Consider the following 22112-nt stretch of genomic DNA (forward strand, 5'->3'; position numbering starts at 1 on the left):
TCACACCAAGGTGAACAGAAGTTGTAGTCGTCGTGGGACTGATGGTTCACGGTTTTGGTGATTACCTTAGATTTTAGCAGTGTCGATCGGACATGTTGACCAACTGGAAACGCATCGTTTATTATCGTTGACGTATTCATAACCCCGGCACTGACAAATTTCGCAAACGTAGTCCAATTCTAGAACTCCGCACGGCGGATTGATTTCCCCGCACGGAGTGCGAAAAGTACAATCGTGGGCTGGTACGCAAGTCTGCGTATCGCGCCAGAAATTGCCTCTGGAACATCCTTGATTGTTGAAATATATTGGGGAACCCATCTACTCTTCTTCGACACATCTAGCAGCGCTTATCCTACGTGCGACAATATGTGCGTGGTTTCAACTCGGCACCGTACGGCAAGCAAAGCAAACCGCACAAAAAAAAGAAATGTTAGGCTATTTAAGATAAAGTTTTAAGGAGAAAAGAGAAAATGCAGTTCACCTGGTTACAGGAATAAGCGCAAGGGATCCAAGACTTTGATAAACTACCATAAAAAATTTAGAGAGTGTAGAACGATTACCTTGTGGTGAGTCAACGTGATACTTTCTTCCCCAGTTACGACTGAACCAAAACGTAGCGCAACGGATTTTGAACACGCAACTTCGCTACTTCAGCAGGAACGCTCACTATTGACAATCTCAATGAAAATATCTATCAGAACAAATTGCCCGCTAAATATTTTTTGCATTTATATATAAAGTGGGAAGAATAGAGAGTTGAAATAACTTCCCCTGTTATATTTTAATACCTGGACGGTACATGGTATTTCTCGTCGGATTCACTGGTGATTATTTGGGCATCATGCAATCGGAATTCACATGGAAACCTCAATGTTTGCCTATACGTGCAAATATACATTTGATCGTTGACAACTTGTCTTTTCAATCGAAATGATTGAAGGAACTCCCCCCCCCCAAAAAAAAGGAAAGAAAAAAAAATAAATATAGGAAATATATCACAATAAAATAGGACACCAGGATTGTATAAAGACTACCGTCGAATGTGTTGTATAGCGATAAACAAAGCGATAGACAAAAAAGGATAGTATCAAAATTATGTTATATGAACTCTATGGCAGATTACTTAAAATAGCAGACAAACGAACTGACCAAGCTTTTCAGTCCTGACTGATCCCGTTACTTTATCTGTAGCTCCGTCCGGGGTGATGAAAGGGACATCAACATTCATTCACCATTTCATTCGTTTCTTAAGTGTTACGAGACAGAAAAAGGAGGTGTGTGTTCTACTGTAATCAATTTCAACTTACTATAGCCTAATCTTTCTTGCACTAGCATCCAAGAAGACATTCAACTTGCTATTTCACTGAAACCTACTAGACCCATTGTCTTTAATGTTTGCGAAAGGGTACGCGAGTAAACATTCAAAATGACGTTTTATTATTACACGGTAGGCTAATGCAAACCTTGCTTGTGAGTTGGTGTTCTGGTTCACAAAAAGTATGTTCCTCGTTGTGCGACAAGCGGCATTTCATGCGAAATTTATCCCTTCACCTATCGTTTATTCCCAGAGACGATGAAAAGCTGCAGTCGCGTTTATTTTACCTGTTATACATGACCACTCATAGCTCCATGTTTCTATGAAAGCACAGATTCAAGCGGTAGCTAAATTAGTCGTCGTCGAAGCGGCAATTCATCAAACAAGTGACGAAGAACGTAAACAAATCTTACTCGTTTACAAAGATGTAACGGTAAGAATAACAAAAATGAAACAAGCAGTTAATTCATCTCGATTTGAACAACATAACGGTACGTTGGGACAACGCAAAGGACAACAATTCTTTGTATGAAATGCTTAAGACTTGTGACAATGTTTGACAAGACTATTGTAAAGGTTTCTAGGCTGTGTATTTGCCATTAGAAAACTCTGAATAAGATGTTACAGCCATGCACTTATATACCGAAGATTGAAGGTTAAGAAGGGAGGGGCTTACAATAACTTTTACTTTTATCATAAACAGTTAGCCTCAGTGAAAGGTTGCATTCGTGACGACCTTCTCGCTGGGTGGGGTTGCTGTTGCTGGGAGGGGTTGCTGTGGTCTATTACATTCCTTCCCCCCTTCGACAAGAAGAAATTTGTCCTCCAATTTTTTCTCTCTGTCATCCGATTTCTTCTTCTCCCTACTTCTTTCCGGCATGTGGCGTGACAATAGTTAGATGAAAACTTGTTTTCACCTGTCATCAGCTTGACCTATTTTCTTTCCTTCACAGTTTTCTTTGTTTGTTGGGCTATGTGTATATAGTTGGAAACACAAAATACAAGATATGTTTCCTTTACCGTTATTCATTTCCTTTAGGCTAATAAGAGTGTTAGTTAATACATGATTGTCTACGTTTCTTTTTTATAGGAATGCTACGACAGATTAAAATTTTTTTTCTGCTTTTCTTCTCTTTTCTTCTTTAAGTTTTTTCTTGACGCTCTTTTACGTCGGTTCTTCGTTTTTCTTTCTTCGTTCTTGTTTGTGTCAGCTTGTTTTGTGTCGGCATTCGAAAGAGGGAAAAAACATAATGGAAGTTGATTAATTTCCATTCTTGCTACGCCAACGTGGTAATTTTGATGACGGATTAATGGGAGCGTTGTTGTTTTCATCACCGTTCCGTTTTTACACTCAATTTCAATCCGAGGATAAAGAGTTGATAGTGCAACCATTATTGTTTTCCCTACTCAATATTGCTCCTTCCTAGGTTTGTGCTTTTGGCTTTCGACGAGTCTGGGTCGGCGATTACTATTACATGTGAGTTGGTTTTCCCTTGTTTTTTATCATTGTTGGCAGTTTTTATCAATGTTTTTCCTTATTTGTTTTTAGCCGGTATCCTGGCTATGCGTGATACCGAGATCTTTATCCTCAACATCTCGCTAGGCTTTTATGGTGGCTAGAATCAGGTGAGGATATTTTTTATCCTACTTCACGGTCTGCTGTTTTTCTACCCGAATGTCTTCTGGAAGATTTTGAAGGGTTCTTCTAGGATAATGATGGAAGTTCAATTTTGTTTCTGTAGTGTCTTCATTGTAGTGTTTTGCAGTATTTCGTAATAAACTTTTGTTTGATCTTGAATTTTGTTGTTTTTAAATTAGTTAATTGGAATTTTATTCGCTGTTAGAAGCTTTTCTCTTGCGGCTCTTATATAGTCCCAATCTTTGAACACGTTTCTCCTTTGTCTGTCAAACATGTAATCCCGCGGGGTATTCCCTTTGACGTCAGTTATGTCTGTATTTGCTCCGTGTTCCAATAAAATATTTATTATGTTAACCTGACTATACATTGTGGCTAGGTGTAGGGCCGTATAGTTCCCTGGTTTAGTCGTCTGATTGATGTTGATGTGGATTTTTCTTTCGCTTGCTGCCCTAGCGAGACTGTCATTTCCATGTTTTGCAGCATAATGTAGGACGGTGCTGTTGTCCTTTGCCATTTGTGCAACGTTGGAGCTTATCCACAAATAGTTAGCCACATCTTTATGCCCGTAGGCGATGGCGACCATTAGTGGTGTTTCTCCAAGGCTATTATACGCTGCAAACTTGTATTTGTGATATCGAAATATCCTGATTAAGAGCTTGTGGTTTTCTGCTGCCGCTCTATGTGCAATGGTCTGGCCATTCTCTTCTATGTCTGGGTCAGCTCCGTAGTCTAACAGTAAATCTGTCATGTCCAGTTTTCCCGCTTTCACGCTTGTATGAAGTAGTGTTTTGTCGTTAAACTTCTGGTTTAGAAATTCTGCCTTCGGGTGGTAATTCCATGCAGCGGGACCAAATTTCTTTATGATATATCTTCTTATTTCTTCCCTTGGAGCGTCTATCATTTCTAAGAAAATTTCTTTATCATGTAATCGTGTAATGGCTTCTGTTCGTTTGCAAATGGCATCTGCTCTTGCTGCGGATAAATTTGGGTGCATTTTCATGGCACAGTTACTACATTTAGGTAGAGTTGTTTTTTGTGTAGCATTTGGATCGAATTTGAACGTTGGTGGATAAAAACCATAACCTCCGATAAGTCCTTCTTGTTGTGTTTCACTTTCTGTTTCAATGTCACTTTCGATCACTTTGTAGTTTATTTCTGGTTGCCTTTTACCATCTGTTGCTCCACCACAATGCACTGCGTCTTCACTGTCCCGTTCCATCACTAATGTTTCTTCGTTGTTTTTCTTCACTACATTGAAAACTTTCATTTTTACTTAACACCTGATTGTTCGGTGGCTGTTTTAACACTAATGGTATAGTGGAGGCAATTCACTCGAAAAAAATTTTTTTTTGTGTCATATTTTAAATTTTAATACACTTACTACTTTTATTCTATCCCCCTTTCACCCGTGTTCCTTAAAAATAAGAACTTTTTTTTCTAATTTTTTCTTTGGGTGGGGGAAGGGGGGGGGTATGTTGTTTTTAGATTCAACTTCCGTTGAGCATCTGCAAAGGTCTTTCCATACCATTCCATAACCCACAACGTAAGTGCACGTCGTGTGTTTTCCTGTGCATTTGCGAGCTTGATCTGATTCCCAGTTTTCTTCCATAATAGGGCAAATACTGCGTTGTTTCGGTGCGTTTGGTTGAGCTGGGCGTGATTGTTAGGTTCTTTACATGGTAAGAGGTGTAGGAGCCGTCATCCTAGTGAATGGTTGTTCTGTTATTTCTTCTGGTGGTTGAATATTTGAATTTGCGATTATTGAAGTTAATTCGTGTGTATCTTCCATATTAATTCGGTATCTTCTTAATCGTCTAGTTTGGCGAATTTTTGCCATGATTCTTGTGAAGGGGTCGCGAATGATGAATATGCGTAGGCATACGATGAATACAATGAATCCGATAATAGATAGAATAAGAATTTTCAATGTGTCGAACCATGAAAACATGGTACCTATCTGATTATCCTGTTTTTCTGACATCACTATGTTAGAAACTGATTTTGAATCCGATTCTTGCATTAGGCCTACTAAATCGTTTAGGATATTCAATTGCTCCATTTCCATTGTTTCGTGCGCTGGATGGCTCTTCAAACTCTAATCGAAGTCATTCAAGTGTAACTCTTCGAACTCCGTGATAAGGTCTAAGTTCGGCATGTGGATGTTTGCTTTTTGTTTTACCCATTCTCCGTCTGTTGGATTATGTTCCCAGGTGTGATGGATCCCATTTAAATTTACCAAATGAGTTTTCGAAAAGCAATCAAAATATGGATGTACAGACCATCCATCTACTCCAATTGTGCAGTTTTTACCTTCCTAGGTAAAAAATGGTTGAAATCCACATTTGGATTTTTTTTACGGAGATAAAAATCCGCTTTGTTTCACATTGTTGAAGTGTCGTCGCTTGTCCGAAGCCTTGCAGTCTCGTAAAAATGGGTAAACCAAGCGCTGAAGCAGAAAGAATTCCGTTTCTTTGAGCCAGAATCACGGCTTGAGTTCTCTTTATCGTCGAAAGTTGACAATATAAATCGTGGATTCCTTTTGCAAGTTTTTTTTCGTGTTCTATTTTTGTATACTTATTTTATATTGCTCATACATTTTTGAAATTTCGAATTTGATCTTGTCATTGAATTCATCTATATTTTCGGGTTGGCCGCTTTCTGTTTCTCCTGTTATTGGTACCTCCGGTATCTGTTCTAGTGGTAAACATGCTGCCTCGGGTATTTCTTGCTGAGCTGTTTGTTCAGTGTCATCAATAATTTCCATTATTGCATCTTCCGTAATGGTGTGATCTTTCGTGACTGGAGGATCTTTAATTTTTTCAGTTGTTATGTGATGTGTTGTTGATTGGCTTACTAATTCAGTTATTGTTGTTGTTGCTTTAGTTGTCGTTGATGATATTGTAGTGGACGTGGTTTCAGTTGTAGCTGAGGGCAATGTAGGTTCAGTATTTGTACTTGTAGGCCTAGTGGTTGTAGTTGTTGGTTTAGTAGTTGTAGTTGTAGTCTTAGTAGTTGTAGCTGTAGGCTTAGTTGTTGTAGTTGTAGGCTTAGTAGTTGTAAGCTTAGTTGTTGTTGTTGTAGGCTTAGTAGTTGTAGTCGTAGGCTTTGTAGTTGTTGTAGGCCTAGTTGTCGGTGGTGTGCTTTTAACGGATGTTTTTATGGCCATTGTGGCTAATGTTGTTTTAATTATTGTTGGGCTTAATTTTGTAGTCGGTTTTGCTGTCATCGTGGTGCTTGAAGTAGACGAAATGGATTTTTGTGTGGTGGGCGTGGTAAAGTTTTCGTTGTTTGCTTTACTTTCTCTTTTGAGAAGAGGTGGTATAGGTGGGAGTTGTTTTCCGTTCAATGATTGTTGAGTGTGAAACGCTATAATGGTGCTGCCGAAAGCGTCCGTATTTGGTGCGGGTTTCGGTATTCGAAGCTAAAATGTTGTTTTCTACTTGAGCCATGGCAATGGCCTAAAATCAGACGTCCTACTTTCAGTGTGAGACACTTTCTGTCAGACGCCGGTGAATGTAGGCCAGTTCTGTTTGTTGCCATGAGCTGTCCTGTGTGTTCGAAAATGCCCCAAATTGAACTGGTGTTGGCGCATTCCTGTAGAATAAGCATCGTTGTGTTTGCTTTGACGCAAGCATTAGTGTTGAACAGTTTTATGGTGAAAACAGACGTATACTCGAAAGCTTGGCCTTTGTTAGTTACTTTGCTGCAGTTTCCTACGGATACTTGTGATTGCACTAGGGGATCGCTGCTTGTTATGAATGTTTTCAGTTCATCTTAACATTTCGTCCAATCTGTGTCACAATCCTTCACGGTTAGTTGTTCGTTAAGTCCGTGATGTGTGACATATTTTTCATTTGGATATTGTCCATTTTTCAACAACCCCCAGGCGATCATGTCCCAGATGATATTTCCACTGCCATGATTTGTTTTCAGGATACCACCAAATATGGGTGAGTTGATTGTGGTTGTAACAGCTTTTCATTGTTCCAATCGAATTTCTTGTATGTCTTCCAGTGTTGCGTCAGGGAAATTTTCTACTATATCCGGGTTGGTGTTAATTGTTTGAAAAATACATTGCTGATTTTTCTTCGTGTTTCCTCTGCAGCACATTGTTCCAATTTTCACGATTGGTCGATTCCTAAGGTAAGACACATTTGTGATTCTTGAGAGATTTAATAACTATTTTCTTTTTCCAATATCCATCTAGTTGATTCTTCAGAACCGGTTGCAGCGAATATGCGATCTCCTTCCGTCTCCGTGATGCAGATGAAGCTATTTTGTATATGTATCGTCTGGTCGACGATATATTCGAATTCCGACCTTGATGGTAGAGGATCATCTTTTCATTGTTGGTTATGGGCTATTACTGAGTTGCTGCTTTCTGGTTCGTAAGCAATATAGATTGTTAAATTCTTCTGTACTAGTTTCCCTTCTTCTTCGATAACTGCCATTTTTAGGTGTGCCAATCTTATAGTTCCCCAGGCGTAGGAGATGCTGTATAGTCGAGTCCCAAGTTGTTCATCTTCTAATGGGTTGTTGAATAGAAATTGGACAACTTGAAGAGTCCAACGTCTTGTCCTAGACTTATACCATTCTCTGTAATCGTTGCATACTGAAGTATCCAGGTAGGTATTTCGAAGGCATGTGGTTTTGAACATCTCGTGTACATTTTTTTTTGTTTCTGCAGGAAAAGTCAAGCACGTCAGAGGGATTCCAACCACTTTGTGTCCTATTGGTACGATGCCCATATCTGGCTTGTTAAGAAACGATATTTCTATCTGCCGGCTGGTGTCGTAGAGACGGCTGGTGTTATCTGACTCCGGGGAATTTCCAGGTATCCTTTTCCTTTTAGTAATGTTTGGGTGTATGAATTGTTAGTTGTCCTTTCTCCCCACACGATCGTATTTTGATTTTGGATGAATTGTCCTTCCTGTTGTGTGGTATTTAGCAGTCCGAAAGGGCTTTCAATTGGGCGATCTGGTTTCTCCTGTCGTAGCGTGATCTGTTCCGCTATACAGTTTAGGGTTTGGTATTCCTTGATGGCGTACCATTTACCTTCTCCTATAGGGGTGACCGTGAAACTGAGTCCCGTTGGTCCGATCAGTATGTTATTGTCACCATATTTTTTATCATTGAACATCCGCCAGCCTTCCAGAGGGGTTATTAATATTGTTTCTTGTGAGTATACTGTATCGAAGGATCCAATCCAGAACGATCCGGTTATTTTCTTTGTTTTAGTCCACTGTCGACATGACCATCCTTTCCAAGTGGCTGCTGGTTTTGTTTACTCACCAATGTGTAAGCAGTTGGTATCCTTGGTAAGTGTTGTGTTTCAGGTTTTTCGTTGTCACATTAGTAAGGCGATTCGAAGTCCAGGATTCCTCGAATTTTCATATTGTTACAATCGCAGACGGATGCGTAGATAGGGTAAGTAGGGTTAAGTGAATGAAGGAGGCAAAGAAGGAAGAGTAATGTCTGCATCTGTGAAAAAAAAAGAGTTTAGTTATCTGGTCCTTGATACCGTCTTCGTAAGTTGTATCGGTGGTTCGTTATTGGATCGTTTTGGATTTGGTTACGGTAAAGGTTGGGTATTGTGTGGTTTGTTTGCTCTTTTGGTTTTATTTCATTCCTGCTGGGTTTGATGTTCATCTTCACTGGATGTATCAGCTGCTGTTTCCTTGGTCGGCCTGGTCGGCGTTGGTGAATTGTTGGTCGTCTTTGGGCTTCAACATTTTCTGGTAGGTTTTGTAGTATTTCTTCTTCCTCAGTTGTTTCTTGTTTTCTTGGGATGTAAAGTTTGAGACGGTTGGTATGTACCACGGATTTCAGTTTCTTGTTTACAGTGTGCTGTATTTCGTAATTGATATCCGAGAAACTTCGAGAAATTTGAAATGGTCCGTTCCATCGATTTATGAATCTTCCTGCTGCCGGTTGCGCCTGCAGTAATACGTAGTCACCTATGTTGTATTTAGTAATTTTCGTGGTTACGTCGTAGTATTTTTTCTGTCTTGTTTGTGATTTGAAGAGATGTTCTCTTGCCAGTTTTTTTAGCTTTTTCCCACTGCTATGAATACACCATACTGGTATCTTCATAGGTCTCGTATCTTCTGTTAATATTGATATCATTTGGCATTATTGGTTCTCGTCCGAAGAATAGAAAGAATGGTGTTTCTTGAGTTGAAGCTGGTTTTGCTGTGTTTTAGGCAAAAGTAAGGGACGGAAGGTATTTGTCCCAGTTAGCAGGTTGGTCTATGACGTAACAAGTGTTGGAAATACAAGAATAGCTGGGTCAACCATGAGGCTTCTGCATTGACAGGAATTTGCATTGAACACATATACAATCAACATACAAGTATAATGCTATATGCGGTACACAATATTACCTCAGAGTCTGTACTCGAATGAAGAAATCAATTAAAGAAGAACACTTCGAAAAATGAGAAAAGCTGACGACGAAAGTTTGAATGTAGAGCCATCGAAAAGTGTCAGCCTTGCCTAGAGTAGACGACAAGAGAGAGAGAGAGAGAAGTGGGCTAAACAATAGCATACTTGACAGTTCTAGAACTAGTAGTCAAGGCCCAGAGCATATCGATGTCTAGTGCTGCCATCTAGAATTCGTTAACGGCATATTTGCCTATTTCTCACACTCCTCCTCAAACATGCAAGCGTATGACAATAAACGGAATAAATAAATAACAGAACAGTTATATTTTCTGATGGTGGAATGATTGTTGTTTTGACATCACTTCATCTGTAGATTGGATATCTGAATTTTGGATTGGGATGACTACCTTCTCTCTTTTAACTGAATAAAGAAAAAGGGGCAAGGATAGAAAGTAATGAGACTAGATCATAGGTACCAGTGTTACACCCATTGCTGCACGAAGATCACAAAAACGTGGATTTGGTAAAGCCTTGGTGAAGAGGTCAGCAAGTTGTTGATTGGTGGAGATGTACTTGACGTCAATATCCTTTGATTCTTGTTGTGCACGAACAAAGTGATACCGGACGTCGATATGCTTGGTCTTCACATGAAATTTTTGATTTTTGATGAGTTCGATGGAAGACATATTGTTGTACATGAGAGGGAGTGGTGCAGTCAAATCCGAAATAATTTCTGACAGCCGACGGCGTAGCCAAACACTTTCTTTGGCTGCTTCACAGGCAAAAACGTACTCAGCCTCTGGTGGACAATGACACACATTTTTGGCGGCGACTACTCCATGCACCGGACAGCCTTTCAGGATGAAGATAAATCCCGAAGTTGACTGTCGTGTGTTTGGATTACCAGCATAGTCTGAATCTGTGTAACCGATGAGGGGAATTATTCCTGGTCCAAAGCAAATACCATACTCGCTTGTGCCTTGCAGACAAGAGAGAATTCTTTTGACTGCTTGCCAATGTCCAGGTTGTGGTTTTTCACAGAATTGTGAGGCTTGGTTGACAGCAAAGACTATATCTGGCTAGATGAAATCATGAGATACATCAACGAGCCGATCGCTTCCTTGAATGGAACTTGAATGGTTCCGCCATCATCTTTTAAAAGGCTGGATGTCCCGGGAATGGCAAATAAGTTGGTTGGATGGCATTTATCCATCTGAAAGCGTTGAAGAATATTTTTGGTGTAGTCGGGTTGCGAAACCAGGAGCATCTTTTCTTTTCTATCACAGGTTATTGAAAGTCCGACAAATTGGCTCGTTGCTGACGAGCGCATCTCGAAGTGTTCACCTAAATATTTGATTATTTCAGATATTGAGCCGCTAGTATTACTACACACTAGGCCGTCGTCGACCCAAATCACAACAATCGTGAGTTCCGACCCTTGGTGTCTGAGGTAAAGGCAGGCATCCAATTGACTTGGGGTTAGTCCAAACTTCTTCAAAAAGGCGTCAAAATGGTGATTCCACACATGCGAGGCCTGTTTTAACCCGTACAAGCATTTACGTAAGTGACACACCAGCTCTTCTTGTCCAACCGCTCCGAACCCCTCGGGTTGCTCTTTGTAGATTTCTTCGCTTAACTCCCCGTACCGTAATGCAGTTTTTACGTCTAACTGGTGCATCTCAAAATCATAGGCAGCAACAAAAGATAACACTACTCTCAAGGTGTCTTGCTTGGCCACTGGAGCGAAGGTTTTGCCATAGTCCAGACGAAAACGCTGCGAAAAACCTTTTGCGACTAGTCTGGCCTTATAGCGAGGAGGTGCGCCACGTATTCCTGGTTTGATTTTAAAGACCCAGCGGGATTTAATTGGAGATCGATCTAGTGGAAGCTGCTTGAGTGTCCGGTTTGGTTGTGAATTATGGAATAATGCTCTTCTTGCATTGCTATTTTCCACAGGCTGGCATCTGGAGACGCCATGGCGTCTGTGAAGCTTTCTGGTTCCAAAGGTTCGAAGACTGACTGTAATGACTCGTCCAACTGTCGCTTAGTCTCACGAATACGTTGAGGATAGGTAGGGTGGCGATGGCGTTGAGATGGATGTACAACGTCTTCATTCTGTACGATTAGAATGTCTTCCTCGGGAAGGGTCGATGAGTTGCTGGTTAATTCTTGATTCGTAGTAGGTGGATCTCCTTCCATTTCTGATTCCATTTGACTATTCTAATCCAACACATGACGATCCATGGGCTGTTGATCAATCTCTTTATATAGTCGAGGTGGGTCCATAGTTGATATATGGTCGAGTTTTATAGTCAGGTGTTATAGTCACTAGGTGTGGGATACGATCCACTGGATTAGGGATGTGCTCTTGTGGGGATAGCGATTTTGGGTCGTGGTAGACCTGCTCGTGGAAGATGACATCTCTGCTAATCTTCGTCTTCTTTGTGTCCGGATACCAGAATCTGTAGGCTTTTTTATTAGTACAGTATCCAACAAAGTAACACAACGTGCTTTTTGAGTCAAGCTTTTTTCGTTTAGCTTTGGGAACATGAATGTAAGCGGTGGACCCGAAAATGCGTAGATTGAATAGGTCTGGTTTAGAAACATACCAATTTTATAATGGGGTTTTTGGAGCGGCTTTGGTAGTGACACGATTTAGGGTGTAGATCGCGAAAGCGATGGCTTCGCCCCATAATTCGAGTGGTAGATGCTTAGCGTGAATGAGGCATCTGGTGCCTTCCATGATGGTCCTGTTGGCTGTCTTCGATACTCCATTTTGTTCTGGTGTGTGGGGTGCTGAAGTCTCTAGCCTAATCCCGTTTTCTGACAGCCAGCTCCGAAATACGCTTCCGATGAATTTTCCTCCATTGTCAGATCTTAAGGTGTGAATAGTCTGTATGGTTTTTGTCCACAAGAAATTGCTGAACTTTCGAAAATTTTCTGCAACTTCGGATTTTTGTTTTAGAAAATATTTCGTGCGGAAACCACTGTAATCGTCTGTAAAGAGAATAAAGTACTTGGAACCTCCAGAAGTGGCCACGTGTATCGGTCCACACACGTCAGTGTGGATAACCTGTCCAACCTGCAGCGCACGAGTTCTTCCGTTTTGGAATGGGGAGCATTCCATTTTCCCAGCGGCGGATCCATAGCAAGGCTCTGAAAGAGCCACGCTATTTTCTGGCAGGATCAATCCATCAACTGATTTACTTGAGGCCATCGTCAGTGTCTTGCCGTAACTAACATGGGCTATGCGTTGGTGCAATACTTCAAGGAATGGAGGAGGTGGAGCTACAAAGTAGGCTGTTTCAAGTGGTTGATTAGCGGCTCTATCTTAGTCTTAACAACAAATTTTAAGGTTTCGGGTGTTCTTCGCAGTTTTTGATTAATGGGAGCGTTATGGCCTATGTTAATGTGATGCTTCACTTGTGTAGCTAGACCTAAGTCGAATTCTTGGTCTGTAAAAAGAACTTCGTGTTTTTATTGTAAAATTTCAATTTTAGTTCGTATGTCGTCTGATACATTGAGTGCTTGTTCTACTTTTTCAACAATGTTAGCTATCTCCTTAGTTTTTTTAATAAACTCTAATTGAGTGAAGGATTCTAAGTTACGATAATCTTGTTGTGTAAGATCTTCGTCTTCTCTATCAATTGGGATTAGTGGTATATGGATGCCTGCTTTGCCAAATGTTACGCTATAAATGGGCATGGTATTACTTCCAAAATTATGTTCATCATAACATATTTGACGATTTCTAGTGTTAAACTTCACGTTATTGTTAGATAAGAAATCTAACCCTAAGATCCATTGTTCATTTTAGTTGTTCATAACAAAAAAGAGATGGTTACTAATATGTTTATCGTTAATAACAACTGAAAATTCAAATTTCTCTATCGATTTAAGTTCTTGTCCTGACACCATTCAAAAAAAATTGAAGGATTCGTATTTTCTACTTGCTTTAAGTACTCATTACACTCTAGAGTATCCAATATTTTACTGGATACTAAACTAGCGGCGGTGCCAGTGTCCACTAAAGCTATAATTTCCTTATTAAGAATTTTTAACGGGAATACGTATCAGTTTAGGGATTTATCCTATACTGTATGTTAGTTGGGAGTTACGTATTGGTTTATCGGGGACCTGGGTTGTTGGTACGTGCCATATCTGTCCAACATTTTCTTGCAATATGTCCTCTTCGGTTACACTTGTAGCAGGTTATTTCTCGATTTTCAGTGGTTCGAGGATTGCTGCCAGGGTGATGTTGCTGCTGTAGATGTTGGTTGCTGCTATAACGCGCTTGATGTCTGTAGTTGTTAAAGTTTGGTCCGTTGTAGTTTCCTTAACGGTTGGGGTATTCGTTCCGATATGGGGGACGTTGGTGAGATGGAAATCTGGAATGCCTGTATCCTGAAGGATTATAATTTCTTCGTCCTGTCGAATTGTGGTCTCTGCGATAGGGACTGTTGTCTCTGTTTCGACTGCGACTTGTTTCTCGACTTGATTATTGGCTGTTATGACTGTCAGCAAATCGCACTCGCAAATCACGTGATCTTGAGTTGCGTTCACTTGAACGTGGTCTTTCTTTTTCGTATTGGTCAGTTGCAGCTATGGTAACGTCGTTTTCCTGTGAGGATCCACGTTTCGTGTTAGTACATTTTAATTCTAACAGGGCGTCTGTTAAATTTTGCTCAAGTAGTTGGATTTTATCGTCTAGTTTTTTATCGTGATGCGTTACCCCTGCTATAACAGCTGACATCTCCTTGTTGTCTGTAGCTTCTTCTGTGTGTAGAATTTTTTCAGAAATGAAAACTTGTTTACATAATGCGTCAAAGTCTTCTGTGTTTTCTGACATTCGTAGATAAAGTTCTGCTTTATATTTCGGTAGTATTCCTTGTAGTAGGATTTTGCTTTTTCTGTGATCCCTCATCTTTTTCACTTTGTTTAGTAATTGGCCTTCAATAATAGTTTGGTTATGATTAGCCCTTTCTTCTTTACCAGCGATGGTATCGTAAAGATTGTTTAACCTTGATACGAAAGCTCTGCAGTTTTCTTCCGGCTTTTGAGTTATTTTTAAAATTTTTTTCTCCATTGTAGCTAAGTCGTATGTGTCTTGAAATCTTGTTATTAGGGTTTCTTTCCAATCCTGGTAATTTAGATCATCGCCCACCTCCTCAGCGTAGTTTCAAGCCATTCAAAGGCTTCGCCTTTCAATCGATCAGAGAAGAAACGTATTTTTTTATTGTCATCCCATTCGTTGTTTCGTGCTACGTGCTCGGCACCGCGTAGCCACTCTGATATTAGTTTGTCAGTGCTTTTTCCTTTGAAATTTGGGATTGCCTTTTTGTCTTCTCTGGAGAATAGCTCTCCTAGGGCCTTCACTATTAGTTGAGTGAAGTACCTGTTCACTTTCTTTGCGTCTTTGTCGTCCTGCTCAGTTGCTGGAATATCATTATCCTTGAGATTTTTCTTGGAGTTGTTCGGGTTGGCGGAGATATAGGTCCGGTCGAAATAGGCCCCGACGAAATAGGCCCGGCAAATAGGCCCGGACGAAATAGGCCCCTACGAAATAGGCCCACTTTAAAAATATTTTTAAAGTGGGCCTATTTCTCCGTCAAAGTGGGCCTATTTCTCCCAATTATTTCTAAGTTCCATTAGGTACTCTGAAATATTTTCATAAAAAAATTCGACCTTTTCTACATGAGCGAGAAGGCGGAATAATCTGCGAGAGATCCGCCACCGTATATATTCATTGCCGTAGCTCAAACCACGATGAGTGATTTCACACATTGCCGTTTCGTTTTTCACATGTTAGGCAGCTGATTCCCGTCTTTATTTTTTGATGAACGTATTCCCCTTGATCTTAACTGTAAAACTCATTTGTTCAAACGTCGTTTTCACTTATTAACTATCGCTAATTTAAAAAAAATGAACAAATTTCCGTGTTTTCTTCGCCATTTATTTGTTCCGTAGCTCGATCCCCCTTCAGCGGCTCAGCCTTGAACGCGTCTCTCCCCTTCAGCGGCTCAGCCTTGAACGCATCTCCCCCTCTACCTATGCCAATGCCAGTACTCAGGTGAAGTAGGAAATGAAAATGTTTGATGAAATAAATCTTATAAATCTTACGGATTGATTTCAAACATATCCATAACAATTTCATGTTTTTTAAAGCAACAAACGCATATCACTTTTAAGTTTCTTGTTTTATGGGGCTGACGCGAGGTGCTGCTCAAGCCGGCCAGAAGGGTGGTCGAGCGGGGGAGGCTGCACTCATGGGAGAGGGGTGAGTGAAGGGGGTTTACCTGGTCCATACCATACACTCCCATGTTTTGCCTTCTCCGTACATGTCAACGGGTGGTCTAGTGGTTAGCAACTCGGGGTAATAATCTCAAGTGCCGGTGTTCGAATCTCGGCCATGTCGGAATAGAATTTAATTTACAAAATATTTTAGAAAAATTAATAGCTCAACAGCATAAAGCGGTGTGGAACTACCCTGGCGAAATTGATCGTTTTTGGTTTTTTTAATTGATAAAGAAGAAAGAAATATACAGCACGAAAAGAAAATTTCTATTATAGTTGAATACCAAATGTGGTTTTGAAGATTTCCATCTATCGGTGATAGTGGCGTCAGTAGCGTGGTTAAATAGCGTCATGAAGATGGCGTCATCTGCTCATCGTCAACTTCAGCGTTTAATTTACAAATAAGAAATAGAAATCTTATAAAAAAATAAAAATAGCTTCAACATGTGTACATTTTATTTTTAATCATTTTAAAATTTGAATTACAATTTTCGTTACATTTGATCTGTAAGAATTCAATTTTGAATCATTTTCATTTCAAATTGATTCACACACATAGCAGACGCCAACACATCAAGCGTCATCAATAGCGTGGTCTATGGTGCAATGCTATCGCTGGAGTAAGTTGTTTACCTTCAATTCGGGTATGTTAGAGAATTATATCATGTTATTTTCAATCTTAAGTTGCTACTATTGTAATTATCAACTTGTGTGAATAGGTAGCGTCATGATTGGACTACCCTGATGGCGTCATGATCGCTGCTGATTGCCTTTCAAATAGGTTTTCAGCATTCTGCTTACACCTTTGGCATAGAGTCACATATTTCACAATCCAACATCAATTGGTAGCAACAGCAGCCCTTCTCTCCATCATCCAGAAGGGTCTGAGATCAGTGTTGGAGATTTGAGTGACAATTTTAATATGATGAAATTTATCTACCACCAAATTTTTACTCGTGTATGTTTTTGTTTTTCAGGATGGTTCGGAACAACCCATGGAAAGCTTATCAGCCAGAAGCCAATAAATCAGTTGTTGGGTTCAGGTGCAGATGAAAACTTCAGATTCATGGCCACGTAGTACAGTTGATTTGCTGGCAGGTATCTCTACTCCTGTTTCCTCTTCCCAGCCTTCATTAAATAGTTGAAGGGAAAATAAGTAAGTAGTTCAGGGGATCAAAGAAAAGTATTGACCATCTTACGATAGGAATGCATGGGTTCATCTCCATTGGAATTTGGTGGTTTTGTCTTTACCACTTGTGGTTTCTGATTGTTCTGTGTTTGCTGTTGACGACTTGCAACAACATCAGGCATCACAGCATCAATGAGTGATAAGCTTTCCATGGGTTGTTCCGAACCATCCTGAAAAACAAAAACATACACGAGTAAAAATTTGGTGGTAGATAAATTTCATCATATTAAAATTGTCACTCACATCTCCAACACTGATCTCAGACCCTTCTGGATGATGGAGAGAAGGGCTGCTGTTTCTACCAATTGATGTTGGATTGTGAAATATGTGACTCTATGCCAAAGGTGTAAGCAGAATGCTGAAAACCTATTTGAAAGGCAATCAGCAGCGATCATGACGCCATCAGGGTAGTCCAATCATGACGCTACCTATTCACACAAGTTGATAATTACAATAGTAGCAACTTAAGATTGAAAATAACATGATATAATTCTCTAACATACCCGAATTGAAGGTAAACAACTTACTCCAGCGATAGCATTGCACCATAGACCACGCTATTGATGACGCTTGATGTGTTGGCGTCTGCTATGTGTGTGAATCAATTTGAAATGAAAATGATTCAAAATTGAATTCTTACAGATCAAATGTAACGAAAATTGTAATTCAAATTTTAAAATGATTAAAAATAAAATGTACACATGTTGAAGCTATTTTTATTTTTTTATAAGATTTCTATTTCTTATTTGTAAATTAAACGCTGAAGTTGACGATGAGCAGATGACGCCATCTTCATGACGCTATTTAACCACGCTACTGACGCCACTATCACCGATAGATGGAAATCTTCAAAACCACATTTGGTATTCAACTATAATAGAAATTTTCTTTTCGTGCTGTATATTTCTTTCTTCTTTATCAATTAAAAAAACCAAAAACGATCAATTTCGCCAGGGTAGTTCCACACCGCTTTATGCTGTTGAGCTATTAATTTTTCTAAAATATTTTGTAAATTAAATTCTATTCCGACATGGCCGAGATTCGAACACCGGCACTTGAGATTATTACCCCGAGTTGCTAACCACTAGACCACCCGTTGACATGTACGGAGAAGGCAAAACATGGGAGTGTATGGTATGGACCAGGTAAACCCCCCTTCACTCACCCCTCTCCCATGAGTGCGTGCAGCCTCCCCCGCTCGACCACCCTTCTGGCCGGCTTGAGCAGCACCTCGCGTCAGCCCCATAAAACAAGAAACTTAAAAGTGATATGCGTTTGTTGCTTTAAAAAACATGAAATTGTTATGGATATGTTTGAAATCAATCCGTAAGATTTATAAGATTTATTTCATCAAACATTTTCATTTCCTACTTCACCTGAGTACTGGCATTGGCATAGGTAGAGGGGGAGATGCGTTCAAGGCTGAGCCGCTGAAGGGGAGAGACGCGTTCAAGGCTGAGCCGCTGAAGGGGGGATCGAGCTACGGAACAAATAAATGGCGAAGAAAACACGGAAATTTGTTCATTTTTTTAAAATTAGCGATAGTTAATAAGTGAAAACGACGTTTGAACAAATGAGTTTTACAGTTAAGATCAAGGGGAATACGTTCATCAAAAAATAAAGACGGGAATCAGCTGCCTAACATGTGAAAAACGAAACGGCAATGTGTGAAATCACTCATCGTGGTTTGAGCTACGGCAATGAATATATACGGTGGCGGATCTATCGCAGATTATTCCGCCTTCTCGCTCATGTAGAGTAGGTCGAATTTTTTTATGAAAATATTTCAGAGTACCTAATGGAACTTAGAAATAATTGGGAGAAATAGGCCCACTTTGACGGAGAAATAGGCCCACTTTAAAAATATTTTTAAAGTGGGCCTATTTCGTAGGGGCCTATTTCGTCCGGGCCTATTTGCCGGGCCTATTTCGTCGGGGCCTATTTCGACCGGGCCTATTTCTCCGGCTTCCGTTGTTCGCGAACGTCTTCTGCGTTGTGTTCTTTGAAGTGTCCTCGTCATCGTGTGTTACGCCCATGTGAACTTCTTTTTTAATTGTTGATTTTCTTGCTCCAAATAGATGATTGTCTTGTTTAAGTGTTCTATTTGCGTTTTAAGGTTTTCTATTGTTTGTTCGAAATCGTTGGTTTGTTCTATTTCCAGCTCGTAGTGGAGTGACTTGTCTCCACTGTCCATCGGCAACGTCAGCTCGTTTATGTCACCCACTAGTTTGGTTATTTCTCCTGGTTCGTCCTTGTCTAACCTTGAATCGTTGGTGTCTTCAGTCTAGATGAATTTAACTTGAAGTTTTTTGTATTCTTTCACTCGGTTTACTAGAAATATTATTTGATTTTCTTGTCCTCGTACCCGATTTTGGAGTTCTTGAAGTTCTTCAAGGTTTTTGTTCTTCGAAGTAAAATCTATTTTTTCGAAGTAATCTAGGTTTTTCTTTAAATTGATTTTTTCTGTTGTAGCCTTGTTGAGTCTGTCTTCCAAAACTTTTATCTCTTTCTGGAGCTATTCTGCTGTTTCTGAGACTTGTTTTATCTGGTTTTCTGCCGTGTTGAGTTTCTGGATCAGTCTGGTCTTCTCACCTTCAAGTTTGTTGATTATTTCTTGCCCTTCGGTCTCGACTCCTGCGTTGTTTTCCTCTTTTCTTTTGAGAAGGTTCTGCAATTGGTTCTCGGTTGCTAAGGTGGTTTTAAGGCTTTGTTCTAGGTCAGCCATTCGGGAGTTTGCTTTTTCGAGGGAGTTCTTCAGAGCATCGTTGTTTTCTTGAAGTTGCTCTAGTGAACTGCTTAAAGTGTATTTGGAACTTTTTGCCTTCTTTTTGTTAATCTCCAGCAATGGTTTTTGCACATTTCAAAGTTCAAATTTTAGGGTAGATATCTGCTTGTTATCTTCAATTAGTGTAATTACTGACTCCTTCTGCAATACACTGATGGTACCGAACAAAATTCTGTTTCTTTTCCATGCAATGTGTGTAGCTGTTGGAGTAAACTATCGAGTGTTCTGGTGTTCCCACCTTGTGCGATTATATCGTCTTTGAGTGTTTTAGTAGCATTTGCAATGGTTTCTGCCGTTACACCATCTGTTACTTTTAAAGTTTGTTCTAGAAGGTAGTAAGTGTAAAAATGCAGCGAACTCTGCGTCGCCCGAATTGCTTCTTGTTTCTGTGTTCGTAACTGTTGGATATTTTTAGTTGTTGAGATTATCTGGTATGATTTACTTCTTTCTAAGTCTTGCTTCAATTCTAAGTCTATTAAGGTCTTCCAATGGTCCAAAAATTGTTCTCGATGGTGACTTAGGTTTGGGTGTTGGTCGGTTAAATCAGATTCTTGTAGTACGGGGTATGAAGGTAGTAGTGTGTTCTCGTTGAGAGCAGTCTTTTGTACAGGCGAATCAAACGGCATTCGCTTACCTCGATGGTGTTCCGATTTCGGTTGCTTGCAGACTTGTTGATAGAAGCGTAGAATACTTGCAGCTGGCAAATTAAGCACAGATCAGAAACTTTTCTTCCAGAGTCTAGTTGTTTGTCTCGTTGGGACCTCCAAATGTAAAGGTTTCTAGGCTGTGTATTTGCCAATAGACAACTCTGAATAAGATGTTACAACCATGCACTTATATACCGAAGATTGAAGGTTAAGAAGGGAGGGGTTTACAATAACTGTTTCTTTTATCATAAATAGTTAGCCTCAGGGAAGGTTGCATTCGTGACGACCTTCTTGCTGGGTGGGGTTGCTGTTTCTGGGAGGGGTTCCTGTGGTCTATTACACTATCCAGCATTTTTGTTTAAAAAACAATACGAATTTGTGGCACTGATAACCCCTTCAAATTTCAGATGCAGTTTTCATATTCTAAGGAAAACCAATCGCGAAATTTAAACTTTCTGGGACTAGAACTTCGAACACAAAGTTCCTGTCTCGCAGTTTCCCATCTCCCACGAGAAGGTCTTATCTCTTTTCGATGAAATTTGCAACACTTACGTAGTGGGTGCGGGTGTGGGGGCGACTATTGGGGGAATTGTGCAGCCCCCCCCCCCCCAGGATAGATTGACATCGATCGACTTTGTATTCTCGCATTGTTGTTACATCGTCTTGCAAATTTTCTAAGTAAACCAGACAGCGCAAAGATTTGACACGCTCTAATAATAAATTAATAACAATTTTCAACTGCTCTGGATCGATTTCTACAACTTTCTCTTCCGACAACGCTGCTTCAACCTGCTGTTTGGTTTCTTTCAGAAACACAAGTTTCTATGAAACATTATCGAATAGGATATTTACCGTTTACAGTTCCAAACAAATCGTCATCCAAAGCATTTTGGTGCAGTTCAACATCATAACTTGGCAAAACAGGCTCCATATTTTGAGGTTCTTCTATTATTTCAATTACCTCTGATGATAGAGGAAACATAGTTTCGAGAACCTTCCCTGAAACAATTGTACCACCAACTTCTTTCAAATATTTTAGAAGTTCTTCTTGCGATGAAAAGTTTCGTTGAGTTATATCGAATAGGCCAGAGGGAATTGTAAAGTTTTCGTGAGTTGGAGGAATTATTGAGGATTTTGATGGTCTTGTAGAACGAAACCAATTGGAACATGCCCTTGACGTCGATCTACTTCGTGATCTTTTTCTCTAGTAATTTTGATAGGTTGAAAGAGACATATCAGAACTTGATCTTGACGTCGATCTACTCCAAGAGATTTTTCTGGAGCTAGATTTCCTCAGTGAGCCATATTTATGAGATTTTCTTTATGTTGATGAAATACTTGTTGTGAGGACGCCACATCTGACAACACGGCACCCATCCCCCCAAGCCTGAGTTGCCCAACGGAGGAGCCCTTGCGTGAGGAGTTCCCTTTCGCCCCTCTTATGTAATGGTCGTGTCTACTCTCCCGGATTCCAATACAGATTGTATTCTCACTTCTTCACATGGCGTAGTTGGTTCGTTCTACACCTACGCATCTGTATTTGGTTCGTTTGCTTTTTTCCTATTGAGAGTGACAGATTGTATTCCCCGTGAACCGTGACTCTTGCAAATGATTCAAACTCGGTTGATTAACCACGTGGCTGCGCACGGCACTACCGGGCTTCTTGTAACTCACTCAGCACGTAGTGCGCACGGCACCACCGCAGCGTGTCGAACACGCGGTCACCATTTTCAGTACGGCCCAGTTTTTTTCTGTCTCCTCTTCGTTAAATCCAGCTGGATCAGTAGCATCACTCGTATTATCGAAGACTTGATTTTTAAGTTTAGTGGTTTTTTCGCTGACATTCAACGCTGGCTGAC

General features: G+C 40.2%; 1 long non-coding RNA gene and 1 pseudogene across 1 annotated transcript; one reads left to right on the forward strand and one right to left on the reverse strand.

Moving 5' to 3' along the window:
* Positions 1–6463: 6463 nt before the first annotated feature.
* On the forward strand, positions 6464–7320 carry LOC123467269. Its single transcript, XR_006641724.1, has 4 exons — positions 6464–6765; positions 6841–6904; positions 6969–7097; positions 7162–7320. It is a non-coding gene; the product is annotated as an uncharacterized LOC123467269 (long non-coding RNA).
* An 8750-nt stretch (positions 7321–16070) lies between these two features.
* Positions 16071–21184, reverse strand: LOC123467261 (annotated as a pseudogene).
* Positions 21185–22112: the final 928 nt, after the last annotated feature.

Source organism: Daphnia magna, unplaced genomic scaffold (assembly GCF_020631705.1).
Source record: "Daphnia magna isolate NIES unplaced genomic scaffold, ASM2063170v1.1 Dm_contigs165, whole genome shotgun sequence".
NCBI classification, from domain to species: domain Eukaryota; kingdom Metazoa; phylum Arthropoda; class Branchiopoda; order Diplostraca; family Daphniidae; genus Daphnia; species Daphnia magna.